This window comes from Trichechus manatus, unplaced genomic scaffold, assembly GCF_000243295.1.
Source record: "Trichechus manatus latirostris isolate Lorelei unplaced genomic scaffold, TriManLat1.0 scaffold00051, whole genome shotgun sequence".
NCBI classification, from domain to species: domain Eukaryota; kingdom Metazoa; phylum Chordata; class Mammalia; order Sirenia; family Trichechidae; genus Trichechus; species Trichechus manatus.
The window spans coordinates 12,672,744-12,695,956 of NW_004443987.1; the positions used below are offsets into that span (position 1 = coordinate 12,672,744).

A 23,213-nucleotide genomic window follows, 5' to 3' on the forward strand; every position below is an offset into this window, starting at 1 on the left:
GGGGTTGTTCACCAATGTCATAAAACAGCATGTGTGTTACTGTTACATGAGAAACTATCTGTTCTGTAAGCCTTCACCTGAAGTACAATAAAATATTTAAAAAAAATAAAAAATAAAAAATAAAGTAAGCGGACGAAGTCTCATCATGCTCACTTATAAGGAACATTCTGGCTGTACTTCCTCCAAGACAGATTTGTTAGTTCTTCTGGCAGTCCACCGTATATTCAGTATTCTTCGTCAAGTCCATAATTAGAATGCTTCAATTATTCTTCGGTCTTCCTTATTCATTGTCTAGCTTTCGCATGCAAATGAGGAGACTAAAAATACCGAGGCTTGAATCAGGCACACCTTAGTCCTCAAAGTGACATCTCTGCTTTCTTTTTTTGCAGCAGATTTGCCCAATGCAATATGTCATTTGATTTCTTGACTGCTGCCTCCATGGGCATTGATTGTGGATCCAAAATGAAATCTTTGACAACTTCAATCTTTTCTCCGTTTATCATGATGTTACTTATTGGTCCAGTTGTGAGGATCTCTGTTTCCTTTACACTGAGGTGTAATCTATACTGAAGGCTGTAGTCTTTGACCTTCATCAGTAAGTGCTTCAAGCCCTCTTCACTTTCAGCAAGCAGCGTTGTGTCATCTGCATATTGCAGGCTGTTAATGAGTCTTCCTCCAATCCTGATGCCACATTCTTCTTCATATAGTCCAGCTTCTCGGATTATTTACTCAGCATACAGATTGAATAAGTATGGCGAAAGGATACAATCCTCGCAGACAACTTTTCTGATTTTAAACCACACAGTATCCCCTTGTTCTGTTTGAACCACTGCCCCTTGGTCTATGTACAGGTTCCCCTGAGCACAATTAAGCGTTCTAGAATTCCTGTTCTTCAAATGTTATCCATAATCTGTTATGATCCACACAGTCAAATGCCTTTGCATAGTCAATAAAATACAGGTAAACATCTTTCTGGTATTCTCTGCTTCCAGCCAAGATACATCTGACATCAACAATGATATCCCTTATTCCATGTCCTTTTCTGAATCCTGGTTGAATTTCTGGCAGTTTTCTGTTGATATATGGCTGCAGCCATTTTTTTAATTATCTTCAGCAAAATTTTGCTTGTATGTGATATTAATGACATTGTTTAATAATTTCAGCTTTCTCCTGGATCACCATTTTTTGGAATGTGAGTGAATATGGGTCTCTTCCAGTTAGTTGTACAGGTAGCTGTCTTTCAAATTTCTTGGCATAGATGATGAGCACTTCCAGCATTGCATCCATTTCTTGAAGTATCTCAATTGGTATTTGTCCATTCCTGAAGCCTTGTTTTTTACCAATGATTGCAGTGAAGCTTGGAATTCTCCCTTCAATACTATTGGTTCTTGATCATATGCTACCTCCTGAAATGGTTAACAGTCAACCAATTCTTCTTGATACAGTGACTCTTTGTTTTCCTTCCATCTTTTTTCGAAGCTTCCAACGTCATTCCTTTTTTTGCCCATAGAATCCTTCAATATTACAACTCAATACTTGAATTTTTTCTTCATTTTTTTCAGCTTGAGAAATGCCTAGCATGTTCTTCCCTTTTGATTTCCTGATGCCAGGTCTTTGAATATTTTATTATAATACTTTACCTTGTCTTCTAAAATCACCCATTAAAGTCTTCTGTTCTGCTCTTTTACTTCAACATTTCTTCATTTGCTTTAGCTACTCTGCACTCCAAAGCAAGTTTCAGAGTCTCTTCTGACTTCCATTTTTGTCTTTTATTTCTTTCTTTTATTTTTAATGACCTTTTGCTTTCTTCATGTGTGATGTCCTTGATGTCATTTCACAACTCTTCTGGTCTTCTGTCATCAGTTTGCAGTGCATCGAATCTATTATTGAGATGGTCTCTAAATTCAGGCTGGATTTATTCAAGGTCATACTTTGGCTCTCATAGACTTGTTTGAATTTTCTTCAGCTTTCTCTAGAACTTCCATATGAGCAACTGGTGTTCTGTTATGCAGTTGTCCCCTGACGTTGTTCTGACCGATGATATTGAGCTTCTCCATTATCTCTTTCCACAGATGTAATCAACTTGATACTTATGTATTCCAACAGGTGAGTTTCACATGTATAGTTGTCATTTGTGTTGTTGAAAAGGTATTTCCAATCAATAAGTAAATGTTCTTGTAGAATTCCTTCATGCAATCACTGGCATCATTTCTATCACCAAGGTGATATTTTCCAAATACTCATCCCTCTTTGTTTCCAACTTTTGCATTCCAATCACCAGTAATTATCAATGCATATTGCATCTTTGATCAATGTCAGACTGCAGCAGTTCGTAAAAATCTTCAGTTTCTTCATCTTTGGCATTAATGATTGGTGCATACATTTGAATAATAATTACATTAACTAGTCTTTCTCGTAGGCATTTGGATATTATCCCATCAATGACAGCATGGCACTTCAGGATAGATTTTGAAATGTACTTTTTTACAATGAATGCAGTGCTGTTCTTCTTCAGTTTGTCGTTCCAGGAATAGCAAACCACTTGATTGTCTGGATCAAAATGGCCAATAACAGTCCATTTCAGCTCACTAATGCCTAAGATATTGATCTTCAAGGGTTCCATTTCATTTCTGACGATTTCCAATTTTCCTTGATTCATGCTTTGTACATTCCATGTTACCATTACTAAGGGATGTCTGCAGCTCTTTCTTCTCATTTTGAGTTGTACCACATCAGCAAATGAATGTCCTGAAAGGTTTAGTCCTTCCACATCATTAAGGTCGACTCTACTTTGAGGAGGTAGCTCTTCCCCAGTCATATTTTGAATGCCTTCCAACTTGAGGGGCTCATCTTTCAGCACTATAGCAATGTTCTGTTGTTATTAATAAGGTTTTCATGGATAATTCTCTCTGGAAGTAGAATGCCAGGTCCTTCTTCTTAGTCTGGAAGCTCCACTGAAATCTGTCCATCCTGAGGGACCCTGCTGGTATTTGAAATACCAGTGCAATAGCTTCCAGCATCACAGCAACATGTAAGCCACCACAGTATGACAAACTTACAGTGGTTGGAACATGTATAGTTAAGTAACTTAATGACCTTTTTTTTTTTTTTTTTGCTGTATTGCTGCTGTGATCATTTAAAAATTATCCTTTATTTTCTCTATTAATTTTTTAAATGATGTCCGTTTGTCTACCAGAATTTCCCTTGAGGTTTAAACTGGGTAAGATATCCCTTAAGTATTTAGTTGATGTGTTTTTGAGGTTTTCCAAGGTTTTTACCTTCATCTTTAACTTATTATATTTTAGCATTGCACACTTTTTTGTTAGCTCAAAAAGCAAATTCATATCTAATCCTTTGGCGTGAATAACAGCTATTTGTGTTAGCTATTATTCAACATGGAGACCTCGTGGTGCAGTGGCAAAGAGCTAGCCTGCTAACCAAAAGGTCAGCAGTTCAAATCCACCAGCCACTCCTTGGAAACCCTATTGGGCAGTTATACTCTGTTCTGTAGGGTCACTATGAGTCAGAATTGACTCCACGGCAATGGGTTTGGGTTTTTTTTTTTTTTAATTATTCAACATTATTGAATTAATGTAACATACCAGAGAAAAGGAGCAGAGAATTTTTAAATTGCCACTTAAATGCAATATAATGTTATATATGGGGAAATTGAACCACACTTTTTTTTATAATTTATTTTATTTTTGTTGTGTTGAGAATATACACAACAGAACTTACACCAATTCAACAATTTCTACATATACGATTCAATAACATTGACTACATTAAGTTGTGCAGTCATTCTCACCTTCCTTTTCAGAGTCGTTCCTCCCACATTAACATAAATTCACTGCCCTCTAAATTTCCTATCTAATGTTTCAAGTTGCTATTGTCAATTTGATCCCATATAGATAGATCTTAAATGAGCACAATGCTTAAGGTAGACATTCTTTACTAGTTAAGCTAAGCTATTCTTTGGTTTTAAGAAGACTTCAGGGGATGTTTTTGGTTTAAGTTTTAAGGTTTAAAGATTATCTCAGGGCAATAGTTACAGAGGTTCATCAAACCAGAGAATTACTAAACTATTTCTCAGGTCCCTTTCATAATAACCATGTTCTTTCCACTGAATATACAGTATTAAGTACATGTATATGTAACAGTTTGATAACGAAATTAATCTCTCCTTCAAAGACAGGAAAAAGTAACTTAAAAGTACATACTCACTAAAGAATAGTTCATATGTTAATCTAAGGGCCATTTGCTCTTCCATACAAATAATTATTTCTTTTGAAAGCCATTTCTATACTTGCTTAAAGTAAAGCTTGTAGATTCAAGAAAGAAGAGAATGAATACAAATGAGGCATTATAATTTCATCTACAGCAATTTGTCAAAACTGCAAATCATTGCTTCAAGAACTCCCCAGCATACTTAGCACTGTCTTCATTAGTTAATTACTTATTATAAATCAGCATAGCCTGAAATCTGATAGGGCATTCAGCATTCCGCATGTATAGTAGTTTCATTACTAACCTCAATATAATATACTTTAAAAACAAATTTCATTGATCAAAACATATTCTTTGTGTTAGTCTAAGAATTTTTTTTAGAAAAAAAAAGACATTTTGCCTTAGAGTTACTTGTAATAAATCACCTTAAAATATTATAATGAAATGGCTCAGTCTCATAAAATGTAGCTATTGTACAGAGCATTATAAAAATATGCTTACAATTTACGATGAAAGGCTCTTGTAATAGGACCAGAAATTGGGCAAGACTACATGAAGGAAGTGGCGTATGAGATAAGTTATAAAGGATAAGGAAGCCAGGAAACAGAAGTAGCTTTCTAATTAAAAAAATGGCTGGAATCCTTAATCAAAGACCTCTAAGTACAAGTAGGTAGAATAGAATTCAAGCAGAAAAAAGAGAGAAATAAGGGTGTTGAAGTAATTTGAGGCAGGTTATCAAAGATTTATTAACATATGTGAAGGAGGTTAGAGTATATCCTAAGATCATTTGGATAATATTGAACGCTTTTAAGCAGGTTTTCAGAAATAGAACTACTCAAGTCTTTAGAAAGAGGAAGCTAGTTTAAAAAAAAAATCAAATCAGATTTCTATGCTCTTCATATTAAAAATAAGGAAAATCTTATCCTATGTAATTTAAGAAATTAATTTTTAATAGTATTTATCTTTCTACACAGGCACTATTAGCTATCACATACAACCAGCTCGATTATGAAAGTAAATTCAGCCTCAAACTCAATAAATTGACATTTAAAATTTTTTTGTAATATTCCATTGTGTTTTTGGTCAAAGTTTACACATCAAATTAGATTTCCATTTAACAATTTCTATATATATTGTTTGGTGACATTGGTTGTGTTTTTCACAATCTGCCAGCTTTCTCATTACTTCCATTCTTCTTGTTCAGTTTCCACTAATCTAGCTTCTCTGTCCTCCCCATTTATCTTCTTATCTTTGCTTTAGAGTAAATGTTGACCATTTGGCCTTATGTAGATGATTATTTAAAGAAACACCGCACTCACGGGTGATATTGTTTATGAGTTAATCTATTATTTGTCTGAAAGGTGACCTCTGTGAGTGACTTCAGTTCCAAGTATAAGGGGTCTCTCAAGATGATAGTCTCAGGGGTTCCTCCAGTAATTATGGCCTTTTTTAGGAATCTGAGTTCTGTTTTACATTTTTCTCCCATTCTATCGGGGACCATCTACTGTGCCCCTAGTCAGATTGATCGGTAGTCATAGCTAGACACTATCTAGTTCTTCTGCTCATAGGATAGATGAGGCCATTGTTCATGTGGGCTCTTAGTTCTGTAGCCTAGTTTCTTCTTTTAGTCTTTGATTTCCTTCTTTCTCTTTTGCTCCAGACAAGTACAGACCAACAGTTGTATCTTAGATGGCCACTTGCAAGATTTTAAGACCCCAGACGCTACTTACCAAATTAGAATATAGAACATTATATTTATTAATTATGTTATGCCACTTGACTGAGTTGTCCCACGAGACTATGGTCCTAAGCCTTTTAATCCAGTAAACCAATTCTGCGAGGTGTTTGGTTATGTCTCAGAAGTATCCATAACTGTACCCCTATGTGTTTTATTATTTATATGTATATATATGCAGTACACACAAACATGTATATATATATATATATATATACGCCTACAGATACACCTATACCTGCACCCTATATACTCACATGTGCCTTCCTATACACATATATGCATATATATATCTACCTATGTAACCACATACATCTTTTTTGGTTGTTATTAATATTGTTGCAAAGTTATTTATGCTATGGCATTTACCAAAATTGTTCCTTATTCTTGTGTACTTCTTAGTGTCATCATTTACTTTGGTTAAGTTATGCAGACTTCACCCATACTGGGCATTTCCTTTCTCATGACCAAAATAACAAGTGTCTACTATCTAGAAAGTGATTTCCCCTCACTCCCCCTCCCATCACAAACTTTGCTTTCTGTATGTATACCTATTCTTGTATTTATAAAAGTGAGACCATGCAATATTTATCCTTTTGAGATTGACCTATTTCACTCAGCATAATATCCACTAATTCATCTATAAGATGTGTCAAGAACACATCATTTATTCTTTATAGCTCTGTAGTATTCCACTGTATGTAAGTAGCACAATTTGTTTATCTATTCATCCATTTATGGGCACATAGGTTGTTGCCATCTTTTTGCTATTGTGAATAATGCTGCAGTGAACATAGGTGTGCATATGTCTATTTGTGTCACTGCTATTATTTCTCTAGTATATATACCTAGGAGTGGGATTGATGGATTGTAAGGTATTTCTATTTCTAACTTTATGAAGAAGTGTCATACTGTTTTCCATAGAGGTTGTACCATTTTACAATCCCACCAGCAGTTTATAAGAGTGCCAGTCTCCCCACAACCTTGCCAGTTATTTGCTGTTTTCCTGTTTTTTGTTTGTTTTGGATCAGTGCCATTTTTGCAGGAGTGAGACGGTATCTCATTTAGTTTTCATTTGGATCTCTCTAATGGCTAATTAGGAGCCCTGGTGGTACAGTGGCTAAGAGCTCGAATGCTAACCAAGAAGTTGGCAGTTCAACTCCACCAGCCTCTCCTTGGAAACCCTAGAGGGCAGTTCTACTCTGTCCTGTAGGGTTGCTATGAATAGGAATCAACTTGAAGGTAACTAGTTTTTGGGGGGTTAAAGGCTTATTAGATTCAGAAGAGGATGTGGAACAAGGGATATCATTGCTGATGTCAGATGGTGGTTATCTAGTGCTACTATAACAGAAATACCACAAGTGGATGGCTTTAACAAATAGAAATTTATTCTTTCAGGCTAGGAGGCTAGAAGACCAAATTCAGGGTGCCAGCTCCAGGGGAAGGCTGTCTCTGTTGGTTCTGGGGAAAGGTCCTTGTCATCAATCTTCCCCTGGTCTAGGAGCTTCTCAGTGCAGGGACCCTGTATCCAAAGGAAGTGCTCCACTTCCCACTCTTCTTTCTTGGTAGTATGAGGTCCCTCTCCTTTCTGTTTGTTTGTCTCTTTTATATCGCAAAAGAGATTGACTCAAGATACAATCTGATCCTATAGATTGTGGCCTGCCTCATTAACATAACTGCCTGTAATCCTGCCTAATTAACATCATAGATGTTAGGATTTAAAACACAAAGCATAATCACTTCAGATCACAAAATGATGGACAACCACACAATACTGGGAATCATGGCCTAGCCAAGTTGGTATACATTTTGGGAGGACTCAATTCAGTCCATAACAGATGAGTCTTGGCTGGAAGCAGAGAACACCGGAAAGATGTTTACCTGTGTTTTATTGACTATGAAAAGGCATTCGACTATGTGGATCATAACAAATTATGGATAACATTTCGAAGATTTGGAATTCCAGAACTCTTAATTGTGCTCATGCGGAAGCTGGATATAGATCAAGAGGTAGTAGTCTGAACCGAATAAGGGGATACTGCTTGGTTTAAAATCATGAAAAGTGTGCCTCAGGGTTGTATCCTTTCACCACATTTATTCAATCTGTATGCTGAACAAATAATCCGAGAAGCTGGACTACATGAAGAACTCGGTGTCATGATTGGAAGAAAACTCATTAATAACCTGTGCTATACAAATGACACAACCTTGTTTGCTGTAAGTGAATAGGGCTTGAAGCACTTACTGATAAAGATCAAATACTTCAGCCTTCAGTGTGGATTACACCTCAACATAAAGAAAACAAAGATCCTTACAACTAGACCAATAAGCAACATCATGATAAATAGAGAAAAAATTGAAGTTGTCGAGGATTTCATTTTACTTGGATTCACAATCAACTCCCATGGAAGCAGCAGTAAAGAAATCAAACGATGTATTGCACTGGGCAAATCTGCTGCAGAAGACCTCTTTAAAGTGTTCAAAAGCAAAGCTGTTACCTTGAGGACTAAGGTGTGTCTAACTCAAGTCATGGTATTTTCAATCGCCTCATATGCATGCAAAAGCTGGACGATGAATACGAAAGACCAAAGAATAATTGATGCCTTTGAATTATGGTGTTGGTGAAGAATATTGAATATACCACGGACTGCCAGGAGAACGAATAAATTTGTCTTGGCGAAGTACAGCCAGAATGCTCCTTAGATGGTAAGACTTTTTCTCACGTATTTTGGATATGTTATCAGGAGGTACCAGTCTTTGGAGAAGGACATCATTCTTAGTAAAGTAGAGGGTCATCGAAAAAGACGAAGACCCTCAACAAGATGGAGTGACACAGTGGCTGCAACAATAGGTTCAAACATAGCAACAACTGTGAGGATGGCACAGGACTGGGCAGTGTTTTGTTCTGTTGTACATAGGGTACCTATGAGTTGGAACCACCTCGACGGCACCTAACAACAACAATGGCTAATGATTGTGGGCATTTTTTCATGTTTATTGGCCACCTGAATGTCCTCTTTAGTGAAGTGTCTGCATGTCCTTTGCCCATTTTTCAATCGTATTATTTGTCTTTTTATTGTTGAAGTTTTCTATATATTTTAGAGATTAGACCCCTATCAGATATGCCATTCCCAAAGATTTTTTTCTAGTCTGTAGATTCTCTTTTTACTCTTTTGATGAGCATAAGTATTTAATTTTTAGGAGGTCCCAGTTATCTAATTTGTCTTCTGTTGTCAATGTACTTGTAGTTGTGTTTGATAGTCTATTTCTGCAAAAAAATAGGTCCCACAATTTTGTCCCTATGTTATCTTCCAAGAACTTTATAGTTTTAGCTTTAACATTTAGGTCTTTGATCCATTTTGAGTTAGTTTTTGTGTATGGTGTAAGATATGGACCTTGTTTCATTTTTATGCAAATGGATATCCAGTTTTTCCAGCACCATTTGTTGAAGAGACTGTTTCTTCCCCCATTATGTGGAATTTGACCCCTTGTTGAAAATCAGCTGCTTAGAGATGGTTGCATTTACTTCAAAGTTCTCAATTCTACTCCATTGGTCTCTGTATCTGTCATTGAACCAGTACACCAGGCTATTTTGAATATTGTGGCTGTACAGTATGTTTTGAAATTAGGAAGTGTGAGGCCTCCTACTCTGTTCTTCTTCTTCAATATTGCTTTGGCTATTTGGGGCCTCTTTCCTTTCCATATAAAGTTGATGATCAGTTTTTCCATTTGAGTAGAGAATGTTGTTGGGATTTGGATCAGAATTGCATTGTATCTATAGATTGCTTTGGGTAATATTGACATTTTCACAATGTTAAGTAGTTCAATCCATGAACATGGAATATTCTTCCATTTATGTAGGTCTTTTTTAGTTTCTTGCAGTAGTGTTTTATAGTTCTCATTGTGTAGGTCTTTTACATCCCTAGTTAGGTTTATTCCTAGGTATTTTATCCTTTGGGGGCCTATTGTAAATGGTACTGTTTTCTTGATTTCCTTTTTGGAGTTCTCTTTGTTAGTATAAAAGAACCCCACTGATTTTTGTGTGTTGATCTTTGTTATGGGTTGAATTGTGTCTCTCAGAAATATGTGTTGTAATTCTTAACCTCTATGCCTGTGGTTTTAATCCCATTTGGGAACTGGTTGTCTTTGATATGTTAGTGAGGCAGGATTAGTGCAGGATGTGTCTTGAGTCAGTATCTTTTTTTAAGTTTTTATAGTTTATTAATCGTCTGGTGAAAAATTCACACAATCATTGAGGATTAAGTCACTGCAGAATCTGTATTCCTTCTTTTTGCCTGCACCAACGTTGGCTTTTGCAGTCTCCCTGACTTTCTTCATTCTGTTCTTGTGCTCCTTGCACTGTTTTCTTGAGGTATTTTTCTTCTCATACAGGCCATGTCTTGCAAGTTTGTCTTTAGGTTCATTTTTCTTTGCATAATCCAAGGAATCATAAATCACGCCAAAGCCAGTAATCTTTCCACCACCAAAATGGGTTCTCTGAATCTGAACACAAAGATGACATCTGGTGTGATTTGGTACATTTTAGCTAGTTTTTCCCAAATTTCCATCTTAGTTACTGTTGCCTTCCCAAGGTGAAGGACATCAATGACCATTTTTTTCCACTGGAGTAGTCAGTTGGTCATGAATTTCCTGGTTCGGATAGTTACTGTGTCATTCATGATGGTGGCAGATCTTCAAGTAGTCAGAGAGGAAAAGAGTTGAGTCAATATCTTTTGAGGTATAAAGAGATTAAACAAGCAAGCAAGCTAGCAGAGTTGGGGGAAGAGAGATGCTAAGTCACATGAAGATTGTCCAGGAGCAGAAGCTTAGAAGAAACAAGGACCTTCCCCCAGAGCCTACAGATATAAAGTGTTCCCCTAGAGCCAGCACCCTGAATTCAGACTTCTAGCCTCCTAAACTGTGAGAAAATAAATTTCTCTTTGTTAAAACCATTCACTTGTGGTATTTCTGTTATAGCAGCACTCAATAACTAAGACAATCTTGTATTCTACCACTTTGCTGAATCCTTCAATAAGATCCATTAGCTTTCTCATGGACTCTCTGGTATTTTCAGTGTATAGGATCATGTCACCTATGAATAGAGATAGTTTTACTTTTTCCTTTCCAATCTGTATACCCTTTATTTCCATTTCTTGTCTTATTGCTCTGGCTAGGACTTCCAGCACAACATCAAATAAGAGTGGTGATAATGGGCATCCTTGTCTCATTCCTCTTCTCAAGGGGAAGGCTCTCAGTCTTTTCCCACTGAGAATAATGTTGGCTGTCAGTTGTGCATATATGCCCTTAATTATGTAGAAGAATTTCCCTCTATTCCTATTTTGCTGAGAGTTTTTATCTGGATAGGGTGCTAGATTGTATCAAATACCTTTTCTGCATGGAGATTATTTGTTTTATTTCTGTAGTGAATTACATTGATCGATTTTCTTATGTCGAACCACCCTAGCATTTCTGGTATGAATCCCACCTGATCATGATGTATTATTTATTTATCTGATATGCTGTTGAATTCTATTGACTAGAATTCTGTCGACAATTTTTGTGTCTATATTCATGAGGAATATTCAGCTGTAATTTTCTTTTTTGTGTGTGTGATGTCTTTACCTGGTTTTGGTATCAGGGTTATGTTTGCTTCATACAATGAATGAGGGAGTACGCCTTCCTTTTCTTTGCTCTGGAAAAATTTGAGTAAAATGGGTGTCAGCTTTTCTCTGAATGTTTGGTAGATTTCCCCAGTGAAGCTGTCTGGGCCAGGGTTATTTTTGTTTGGATCTTTTTGATGACATCTTCAATCTCCTCTTTTGTTATGGGTCTATTTAGATTTTCTACCTCTGTTTCTGTTAGTTTAGGTAGGCTGTGTGTTTGTAGAAATTTGTCCATTTCTTCTAGATTTTTAAATTTGTTAGAGTATAATTTTTCATAATATTCTGTTATGATGAGTTGGATCTGTTGTAATGTCACCCATTTCATTTCTTATTTTGGTTATTTGCATCTTCTTGCTTTTTTTTTCCTATGTCAATTTGGCCAGTGGTTTGTTGATTTTATTGATTCTGTCAAAGAACCAACTTCTAGTCTTGTTGATTCTTTCTATTGTTTTTCTCTTTTCTCTTTTATTTATTTCTGCTCTGATCTTTATTATTTCCTTTCTTCTGGTAGTTCAGTCTTCCTTTGCTCTTCCTTTTGTATTTGTTTATGTTGACTGGTTAAGTTATTGATTCTGGACCTTTCTTCTTTTTAATGTATGCATTTATTGATATAAAGTTTCCTCTGAGCACTGCTTTTGCCATATTCCAAAGGTTTTGGTATGTTGTGTTTTCATTCTCGTTTGATTCTAAGTATTTTTTAATTTCACTTTTGATTTCTTTTATGACCCGATAGTTTTCTAGTAATATGTTATTTCGTATCCATGTATTTAATTGGTTTTCCTTGTTCTTCTTGTTATTGATTTCCAGTTTTATAGCATTATGATCAGAGAAGATGCTTGGAATAATTTCAATGTTTTTAAACTTATTGAGGGTTGCTTTGTGGCCTAAAATATGGTCTATTCTGGAGAATGTTCCATGTGCATTGAAGAAGAATGTGTATTGTGCCGCTGTTGGGTGGAGTGTTCTATACATACTTGTTACGTCAAGTTGATTAATAGTGTTATTTAGATCTTCTGTATCTTTGTTGATTTTCTTTCTAGTTGTTTTGTTCATCATGGAAAGTGGTGTGTTAAAGTCTCCTACTATTATTTTAGAATTAACTATTTCTCTTCAATTCTGTTAGAGTTTATTTTATATATTTTGGAGCTCTGGCATTGGATGCATAAATATTTATTATTGTTATATCTTCTTGGTGAATTGATCATTTACTCATTATATAATGAATGCCTTTCTTTGTCTCTTATAATGGATTTTGAATTAAATTCTATTTTGTTAGAAATTAATATTGCTATTCCTGCTCTCTTTTGATTACTGTTTGCTTGATATATTTTTTCCATCCTTTGATTTTTAACTTATTTATGGTTTTTGTGTCTAAGGTGTGTCACTTGTAGGCAACATACTGATTGGTCATGTTATTTAATCCATTCTACCACTCTCTGCCTCTAAAAGTGCATTAATCCACTTACATTCAGTGTGATTATCAATAGGTATGAAATCACAGCTGCCATTCTGTTGTACTTTTTTTTTTATGGTGTTCAAGGTTTCTTTGTTCTTAATTTTCTGTGCCGAGTGATTTTTGTATATGGATTTTATTTTCTTATCATTTGTTATTGTTGTTTTTGTATTTACTGAGTCTTTTTTTATTTTTCTTCTTATTTTGGTGAGTACATTTATTTTCTTTGTGATTACCCTGAAGTTTGTTTTTATCCTCTGATATTTAAAACAATCTGTTATATCTTGAAATCACCTTGACTTCCTCTCCATTAGAAGTTTTATAGCTACACCATATATTCTCCCTTTTGTTTTGAAGTTGTTGTGGTTTACAGCTTAATATCTCTGATTCCTTGTAATCAATTTTTTCAGATTTATTTTACTTTCATGAAGACTTTACCTGGCTTGGTATCTGGATGATGCTGTTGTGTGTCTTTATCTCAGTTTGTTGTCTGATATCAGTTTCTCTATCTGAAGGACTCTTTTCAATATTTCTTGTACAAACTCCCTTAATTTCTGCTTATCTGGGAATGTCCTAATTTTGTGATACTGGTGTATGTATGACTGGCTGGTGTCAGTTGGCTGGGTGTGATTTCCTCTCACTAGTGGGTATGGTGGGTTGCACGTTCATGTGAGTCCTCTGTCGGTAGGCTCATTCATATGTCTTCCCTTACAGGATTGAGTGGAGGTATGAGAGCAAGTCCCTTCCCTGATTTGAGGCGGCAAATGTTTGGTAATCATGGTCCTTTTACAGCTCTTGTGGGACAATGTGGTCCTTCCATGTTGGTGCTAGCAGTTACTGCATCCACTGGAGAGCAGGACAGGATCATCTTTGTAGCTACAGGGGGCAGTACTGCCCAAATATATGGGGTAGGCCCTCTGTGCATACATGAATTGGTGTCTCAGTAGATGAGAGAAGATCAAGAAATCTCAGTGCATGCGTGGTCAGCCTGCAGAAACTAGCTGGGTGTGAGATGGATGTTGCTGCAGCTGGGCTATCTCTGGGTGAGTACACAGGGATCACCTGCTAGTTGTTGGGTGGGGGCACGGGTGACGCCTGTCAGGATGTGCCAGGTGATAGTTGGTAAGGGGGTGTGCTTGCTGGGCTATGCCATGTGGTTGTTGGAACGGCATGCGGGGGGCACTTCTGTTAGTCATTGGGCTGTGGCGTGGGGGCACACCAGATGGTTGTTGGGCAGTGGCACAGGGTGCTTTTCTGGTCACTGTTCTGGCTTGAGGGGGTCTCACCTGCTGGTCTCTGGACAGAAGATACAGTGCATGCTGCCTGTCACTGGGCAGGGTGCGGTGAGAGCTCTAGTGAGTATGCCAGCCAGTCACCGGCCGTGTGGTACAAGAGTGCACCCACCATTTGCTGGGTGTGTGGCACTGGAATGCACTGCTGTTCACTGGGTGGGGGACTGTGGTGAGCAGGTCTGACTGTTTTCTTGGAGGGGGGTGCACTCGCCTGACAATGGGCGTGGGTGTGGGGTTGCTACTGGTAGAACACACCAGGAGCTTGGGGTTGGCCTCATTAAATGTGATACGGTGGGAGCTGCACGGAGGCTGGCTGGCTGGCTGGGGAACCTCTAATTTTTACTCTATGGTTTTACTATTTACTGGATGTTTCTTGTTCAAATGGACAGCACCACTACTGGTGAGTAGTCCTGTCCCTAGTTCCTGGCTCCTTCCCTTCTCTGTGGTCACCAGATCACTGGAGCTTTCCTCTGCCTTTCTGTACTTTCCCTTTTCAGATCCAGCTCTTGTCTTGCTCACTTTGTTTCATTCCAGGTTTGTTTACACAGTATCTCTGTCTCCTGTTTTAAATTTCATGGATTTGCCTTCCTGTGCTCCTCATCCGGGAACACTGTTTACCTTGTCTCAAGATGGCCACACTGGGCCTGGCTGGCTGACAGGGAGCTGATGATCCATAAACCACTGCTTCAGCTATTTTCATTCAGCCTCTACTCCTGCTCAGTCTAATTCTTCAGCCTTCTGTTTGCTGCTCTAAGTTCCAAGGTTGTCATCTGTATCCGTTTCACTAGGTTTCTCTAGTCTTTGTTGTAAGGGGACGTTATGGTGTGAATAAGACACCATCTTGGGCCTCTCTGACGTTTAAAATTTTTAATAAAATAAAAAGGACTAAATGATAGTGTCAATCTCTGCTATTATTGCTGGGAAAATGGGTACTGTTATTAAAATATGATATAATTAAATATGATAAAATATGTTGATACCTCAGTTAGCTAAGGTATCATACATGATTCATACATTGTCTCCTAGACTCAATTCAGTCATTGCTTTCACCATGTGTCATTGGCCTACATGAGTTTTTACCTAATCCCAATATACTTTCCATATTCCTGAGAAAGAGATATAGCAGGTTTGCAGCTATAGATAAAAGTACAAACTATTTATATTTGCAGGATTGAAAAGACTACTTCCAAAGCATTGTTCCTTTTAACTTCAAAAACCTACAGACACCGTAATCATCCTCAATGACATTTCATATGGATTGTGGACAGTGGCAACAGAAACATTTTGACACTTCTAGGGCATATTGGGAAAATAACCATTTAACCTAGTAAAACGTCAAGTATTATATTCAAAAGCAATTCCACTGAAATTAAAGCTGTTCAATTAGCCTATACACTGCATTGGTGTTAAATTAGTAAACATTAGAGGAATTATGTTATGTTTCATAGGATCCACAGCTTTTAGAAGAGTAAGAAGATCCAGTATCTATATTTTGTAAAGTACAAGGAAGTAGAATAATAATTTATGCACGTGTATTACAAAAATGATTTGAGGTAACTCGTTCTAAAAACACATATATTAAGGCAATTAAGAGAGAGAGAAGAGGGAACAAACTAAAAAGATAAGAAGATGGCTTATTTCTCTGAAAATTTGGGGGAAGTTATAAAAATGTCAAATATTATTATTATTTCTTGCTGAGAGTAAGTGAGTTTGGTTTACCTGAAGTATGTTCAGTCCTCTACTTGGAGGTGAATGCTTATTTGTATTTACACCTATGGAGTGTAAGGGTTATACACTTTTTACATAGGAATACACTTACTTATAGGGAAAAGTAACAAAACCAGTTGCTGTTGAGTAGATTCTGACACACGGTGACCCCATGTGTGTCAGAGTAGAATTGCACTCCATGGGGTTTTCAGTGGCTGTGACCTTTCAGAAGTAGGTCGCTAGGTCCTTCTTCCCAGGCATCTCTGGTTGAATTTAAACCACCAATCTTTTCTTTAGTAGTTGCGCGCTTAACCGTTTTTGCCACTCAGGGACTCCATCAGAGAAAAGTAAATAGTCTAAATTTAACATCAACATTTTACTTCTGATTATATGATTATTATTTCTGCTGCTGTTGTGGTTAAGATCCTAAACTATTATTTTTCTGGGAAAAAGTGCTGATGATTAATTTGAGGATCCTAAAATAATTGGAAATAAATAAAATACTCAATAAATTCTAAACTGTGTGAAGTTTCCAGGCAAATAAGCCACACAGTTGAATAGAACTTGGCTATCTTTGATTCCTACCATGGAATAGAAAAAGTCATATACCATAAGAAATGAAAACACATCTGCCTACAATTTCTCTAAACATCTATATTCAGAAAGCATCATGCATACTGAAAACACAGACTTCCCTTCATTTCATGTCCATTAGACTCAAGACATAGAGCCTCCTAAAACATACTGGGAGGTGGGGATTCAGGGGGGAAGTTGCCAAGAAAATGAACGATGATAATAAAACAAGATTCAGGAAAAAATAATCAGTCAATAATTCTTCACTCTTTCCAACTAAACTAGGATATATTAGTAAGCAATGAGATAAAGAGAGAAATAAAACTCACACATAACCAGCATTACCCAATTAAAGCTCTCATCATAGAATGCATCCACATTGAATTGCTAAGCAAATATGCTTCCTCAAAACTATTAGGACTTTAACAACAGGACATTTCTTTTTTATGTTTCAATAGGCATACACAGAAAGCAGATTCTTCTAGATACATGCAAAAGTAGTCAAATAAGACAGACCAGCACCCTACATCAATGGGAAACTTACATGTCTCTTTTCATCTACTTTCTTGTGACTTTCTCGGCTTCCTTTGTTCAACTTCCCCATTCATATAATAGTTTACACAAACCAGAACATCAACACTAGCAATATAGCTTGTTTGTAATGGGAAGTATAACTACTTCATGTGCAATAAGATATTTGCTGACTCTATTATTTGACAGCACAGCTAGTACTCTACTTTGCTAATGCACTATCTGCCCTGTTGTTCTGCTAATTAACTTCCTAGAATAGAATTTGTGCATAGTTTCACACCTAGGTTAAAAATAGTATTTATAAAAAATAACAAATAGCATTTCTCTTCCCTTAGAAGATACGGGTGACAAAAGGAGCGCATTGTTTTTCAAACAGAATTTGTCAGAAAAATATAAGTAGGACTGTGTGTGCACTTGTGCACATATGTGCATGTATGTGTATACATGTATAAACAGAGGAAAGAGAATCTTTTTTGAAGAATCAGATAAGCACACATTAATGCATCAAAATTATCTAGAATGCTTTTCTGTACTTCAGTACTCTACTCTTCCCAAAGTGTCTATAATATAAACTCCAGCACAGTAAAATTTGTTACACCTTATAATATAAAATAATGTCTTTTGAAGCTTTGCCACAGATCATCATGAGTTATTGTAATGCTTTAATTCTTCATGGCCAATTGCTGCAGTTCTCTCCCTCATATCTATTTTGGTCACCCACTAATATTTGTCAGATCCTTGCTACCCAAAATGTGGTCCCCGGACTAGCAGCATGGACATCACCCAGGGGCTTGTTAGAAACGCAGAACTCAGGCTTCCACAGCAGTCTACTGAGTCTACATTTTTTAACAAAATCTGCAAGTGGTTTGCATGCACATGAAAGTCTGAAAAGTACTGTATAATAATCTGAATCATCCCAAGGGGGAGGGGGAAATAAAATGCTATAAACATATGTATCTACTAATATACATACACACACTTATTTACTACAACACTATGAGACAGCTAGTATTATAATTAGCATTTTAAGGATGAGGAAACTGAAGCACAGAAAGCTTATATGTCTTGCCAAATATCACACCACTGGTGGTACAGTGGAAACCCTGGTGGCGTAGAGGTTAAGTGCTATGGCTGCTAACCAAAAGGTCAGCAGTTGGAATCCACCAGGCGCTCTTTGGAAGCTCTATGGGGCAGTTCTACTCCGTCCTATAGGGTTGCCATGAGTCAGAATCGACTCGAAGGCAATGGGTTTGGGTTTTGGATGGTACAGGGGTTAAGAGCTCAGGCTGCTAACCAAAAGGTCAGCAGTTCGAATCCACCAGCTGATCCTTGGAAACCCTATGGGGCAGTTCTACTCTGTCCTATAGGGTCACTATGAGTCGAAAGAGACTTGAGGGCAACGGGCTTGGTTTTGGTTTACAGTAAGTGGCAGAAGTGAGATTCTAATCCAGGCAGGGTGGCCCCACCCCATTAGAATGCCTCTCCTCACAACTAATTCCGTATTTTTACGCAAAAACCACGCATTCTAAGTTTGTTTGCCAACACCACCCTCCCCTTGGGAGGTATTTTCTTAAGTACTCTATGCCAATTTTTTTCACATGTTCCTGTAAAAAATTTAGCATGGCGGCCTTATGAAAATACCTCGTGGAGGGAGGCCGTGGTTGGCAAACAAAGGTAGATGGGGCATGTTATTTGCATAAAAATACAATATTTAATCATGCATGTTACAGCAACTAGGCTCACTTTTGTAGATATGCGACTAAAGAAATATGGGAGAATCAAAACATATCTGCACTTCCTACATCTTAATGTATTTTTTTAATCTAAAGGAGTTTAAATGCTCCAATTTCAGAAAAAAAATCTGTCTGGGAGTGGGCAAACAAATAAAATCAAGGTCTTTGAAGGTCTTAGCTTGTAGCTTGAATTTACCACAATATATTTTTTTCTTTTTCAGAAAAGAGTATTGCCAAAATAGCTCAGAAAACTCACTTTAAAATGTGTGACTAATTTCACCTATGCAGTGGTCTTTCACTCCCTGCCCTGAAAGCAGTCTGCTTTTACCCTATATTGAGTGATAATGTATAGACAGATTCACTTCAGGCTGTTGGGCATTATGGGATCTTTCTAGATGAAAGACCTTTTTTTTTTTTTTTTTTTTTTAAACTTAGCCACAGTTCATATCCTTTGAAACCCTGAGGGCATATTTCAAAGAGTTACATGGGTATTGAATTGGGTTCAGTGTGTTTAAGATCTTTTCACGTGATATTTGGATTTTCAGATATGATATTTTGGAAGCTAAGCTATTCTGCAAAAATGTAATGGCTAGTTCTTTCAGAAAAGAAGACTTAAATTATAGTTCAATACAATGGCACTTGTAATTGGAATTTCAATATTTGGACTTAATTCTGGTTGAATCCTGAAACTCCAATTTTCTACTTGAATAAAAACAGATATTTGTGTGATGTTTTCCTACATTTCCTGTTCTCTTGTCCAATTCAATTCAGAATCAACACTTAGAGGGAAAAACATTAAAAAATACTAGTACTGCAATATTTGCATTAGTTCTAAGTAGTAAAACTAGCTTTTATAGAAAACTACATGTAGAAAAAAAACAATCAAATACAAACAGTTGAATAAAAAGGATGATGATGGATCCAATGACTGGAATGGCTTTTCATATTTCATTCATATTTCAAAAATATCTCAGAGGAGTACTCCATCCTTATAAATAGAACGTGAGATAGGCAAAGAATCCTGACACTCCTTTTTAATATTTAAGTATTTGCTGTTGTTGTTTTAGTTGAATGGATTCTGACTCATGGTGACCTCATGTGTGCAGAGCAGAATTGCTCCATAAGGTTTTCAAAGCTGTGACCTTTTGGAAGCAGATTGCCAGGCCTGTCTTCTGAGGTGCCTCTAGGTGAGTTTGAACTGCCAAACTTTTGGCTGGTAGTCCAGTGCTTAACTGTTTGCTTAGTCTTAAATAATCAGATTAATTTACTTCATTGTTTAAAAGTACTTAGATGAGATGTATGTGCCCCTGTAAAACTGACTTTTCCCTGAAATCAAACCTAAGAAGTATTTATGAATTATTGGGAAACACATTTTATGAAGAGATAGGTATGAGTATAGTTAAATAGAAGTATCAGTTAGGACAGAATTGTGCACTTCAGTTTTGGATTAAGTTACATGCATATATCTAAGGGAAGTGGAGTCAGATCCCAACCCTGGAAAACTAGGCCATTAAGACAAAAATTATAATGAGCCAATGAGCCTTGCAAGGCACTATCTGTAGGCCAATGAGTAGGAGTAGAATCTTTTTTTTTTTTTATTGTTGTAGTTTAAATGAAGTTTACATTTCAAGTTAGTCTCCCATATAAAAATTTATACATACATTGTTATGTGACCCTAATTACTCTCCCCATACTGTGACAGCACACTCCTCCTTTCCACCCCTGATTCCCCATGTCCATTCAACCAGCTCCTAAACCTCTCTGCCTTCCCATCTCACCTCCAGACAGAAGCTGCCCATTTAGTCTCTTGTATCTACTTGAGCTAAGATGCACACTCCTCATGAGTATTACTTTATGTCCCACAGTCCAGACCAATACCTGTATGAAGAGTTGGCCTCGGAAATTGTTTTAGTTCTGGGCTGATAAGAGAATCCGGGGGCCATGCTTTCCAAGATTCCTCCAGTCTCAGTCAGACCATTAAGTCTGGTCTTACTAGAATTGGAGTTCTGCACCCCACCTTTCTCCTGCTCCATCAGGGACTCTCTGTTGTGTTCCCTGTCAGGGCTGTCATTGGTGGTAGCTGGGCACCATCTAGTTCTTCTGGTCTCAGGCTGATGAAGTCTATGGTTTATGTGGCCCTTTCTGTCTCTTGGGCTAATACTTTGTTTGTGTCTTTGGTGTTCTTCATTCTCCTTTACTCCAGGTGGTTGGGACCAATCGATGTATCTTAGATGGCCGCTTGCAAGCTTTTAAGATCCCAGATACCACTCACCAAAGTAGGATGCGCAGAACATTTTCTTAATAAGCTTTGTTATGCCAATTGACCTAGATGTCCCCTGAAACCATGGTCCCGAGATCCCTACCCCTGCTACTCTGTCCCTCAAAGTGTTTGATTGTATTCGGGAAACTTCTTAGCTTTGGTTTAGTCCAGTTGTGCTGACTTCCCCGGTAATGTGTGCTGTCCTTCCCTTCACCTAAGATAATACTTGTCTAATATCTAGTTAGTAAATAACACTCACCCTCCCTCCCCACCCTTGTAACCATCGAAGAATGTTTTCTTCTATGTTTAAACCTTTTCTTGAGTTCTCATAATGGTGGTCTTATACAGTATTTGTCCTTCTGTGACTGACTAAATTCACTCAGCATAATGCCCTCCAGATTCCTCCATGTTATGTTTCACAGCTTCATCGTTGTTCTTTATTGTTGCGTGTATTCCATTGTGTGAATATACCATAATTTTTTTATCCATTCGTCTGTTGATGGGTACCTAGGTTTTTTCCATCTTTTTGCTATTGTGAACAGTGCCGCAATGAACATGGGTGTGTATATATCTATTCGTGTGACCACTCTTATTTCTCTAGGATATATTCCAAGGAGCGGGATAGCTGGATCGTATGGTACTTCTATTTCTAGCTTTTCAAAGGAAGTGCCAAATCGATTTCCAAAGTGGTTGTACCATTTTACATTCCCACTAACAGTGTATAAGTGTTCCAGTCTCTCCACAACCTCTCCAGCATTTAAGGAGTAGAATCTTCTTAAAGCCAATTAAAAACCCTCATTTTTTACATGCTTAGATAATTTTGTCCTGTAAAAATAATGCTATTCCAAAATCATCCAAGTATCTTTCTCAAAAAATAGGTTTTTTATTTCAGCATGATTTTAATGATCCAGGGTAACAGCTTCCATGATGTCATCAATTTAGTATAAACAAAAGCTATCAGAGTTCTTATGTAAGACAAACTGCTTCATATATTTTAATTATTTCAGCAGGGTAGAGCTCTTTTTAGCTCCTATGGTTATCCTGCTTTTATCTCCAGTTCTAATCCCTGTGCATAAAGACTATTATAATAAAGCTTACTCCAAATATTTTGACTAAAAGGCACACTATCAGCTCAGTTGGTTTGAGTCTATCAAATCACCTCCCTGTTAAATGTAACTCCATCATTGGGCTAGAAAATGGTAGTAGGAGAGGAAAACACAGGAATTTCAGAATAGAGGAAGAGTTGGTTTTCAGAGGAGAATAGATGAGGGATATATTGACATATTCATTCTGCTTTTCCTCCCTTTGATTTTTTTTTTAATGTATTTTTTTACTGTATTCACAGGAAATTTGCCTTCTATAATTCATTCTTAATTCCAGGTTGCTCTGTAAGTAGTACACACACATGCATACATACACACCCCAATTTTTTTAATCTGCTAGATAACAATAGTCAAGATTAGCTAACTTTCCTGCCCTAGTACTCATTATTATTCAGCAAGCTTACAATTTTCCCCATAAAACTTTCAGTAGGTAGCACTAGTAGCAACTTTAGAAATCAGTAGTACATACTGCTCAAATTGATGTTACAGTTGCAGAAGATGGTAAAAGTGAAACTTTTTAAAAATATATGGCCTGAAGACATATATAAACAGTTTTCCATATGGATATATTACTACAACATTCTCCATAGGGGGTGAGAACTATTTAAATTGTATACTAGTCTGCTGTCAATTTGTTGCTTCATATGACTCTCCTACCAAACTCGTTGCTGTCGAGTCGATTCTGACTCATAGCAACCCTGTAGGACACAGTAGAACTGCCCCATAGGGTTTCCAAGCAGTGGCTGGTGGATTTGAACTGCTGACCTTTTGGTTAGTAGGCATGACTCTCGTAGCTTAGAAAATAATAAACGTCAAATATTTGTTTAGGACATTAAGCTATTGCTTAAAAGGGCTAAATCTCAGTTCTCTCATTTGCATAATGAGAGGGTTAGATTAAATACCTTGTTGTTGTTGTTGTTAGCTTCTATCCAGTTA

General features: G+C 37.0%; 1 protein-coding gene and 1 pseudogene across 1 annotated transcript in view; both read right to left on the bottom strand.

Moving 5' to 3' along the window:
• PCDH11X (protocadherin 11 X-linked) overlaps positions 1 to 23,213 on the bottom strand; it is a 944,132-nt gene that overhangs the window by 247,126 nt on the left and 673,793 nt on the right. The window lies entirely within an intron of this gene.
• On the bottom strand, positions 10,184 to 10,743 carry LOC105756329 (40S ribosomal protein S24 pseudogene; annotated as a pseudogene).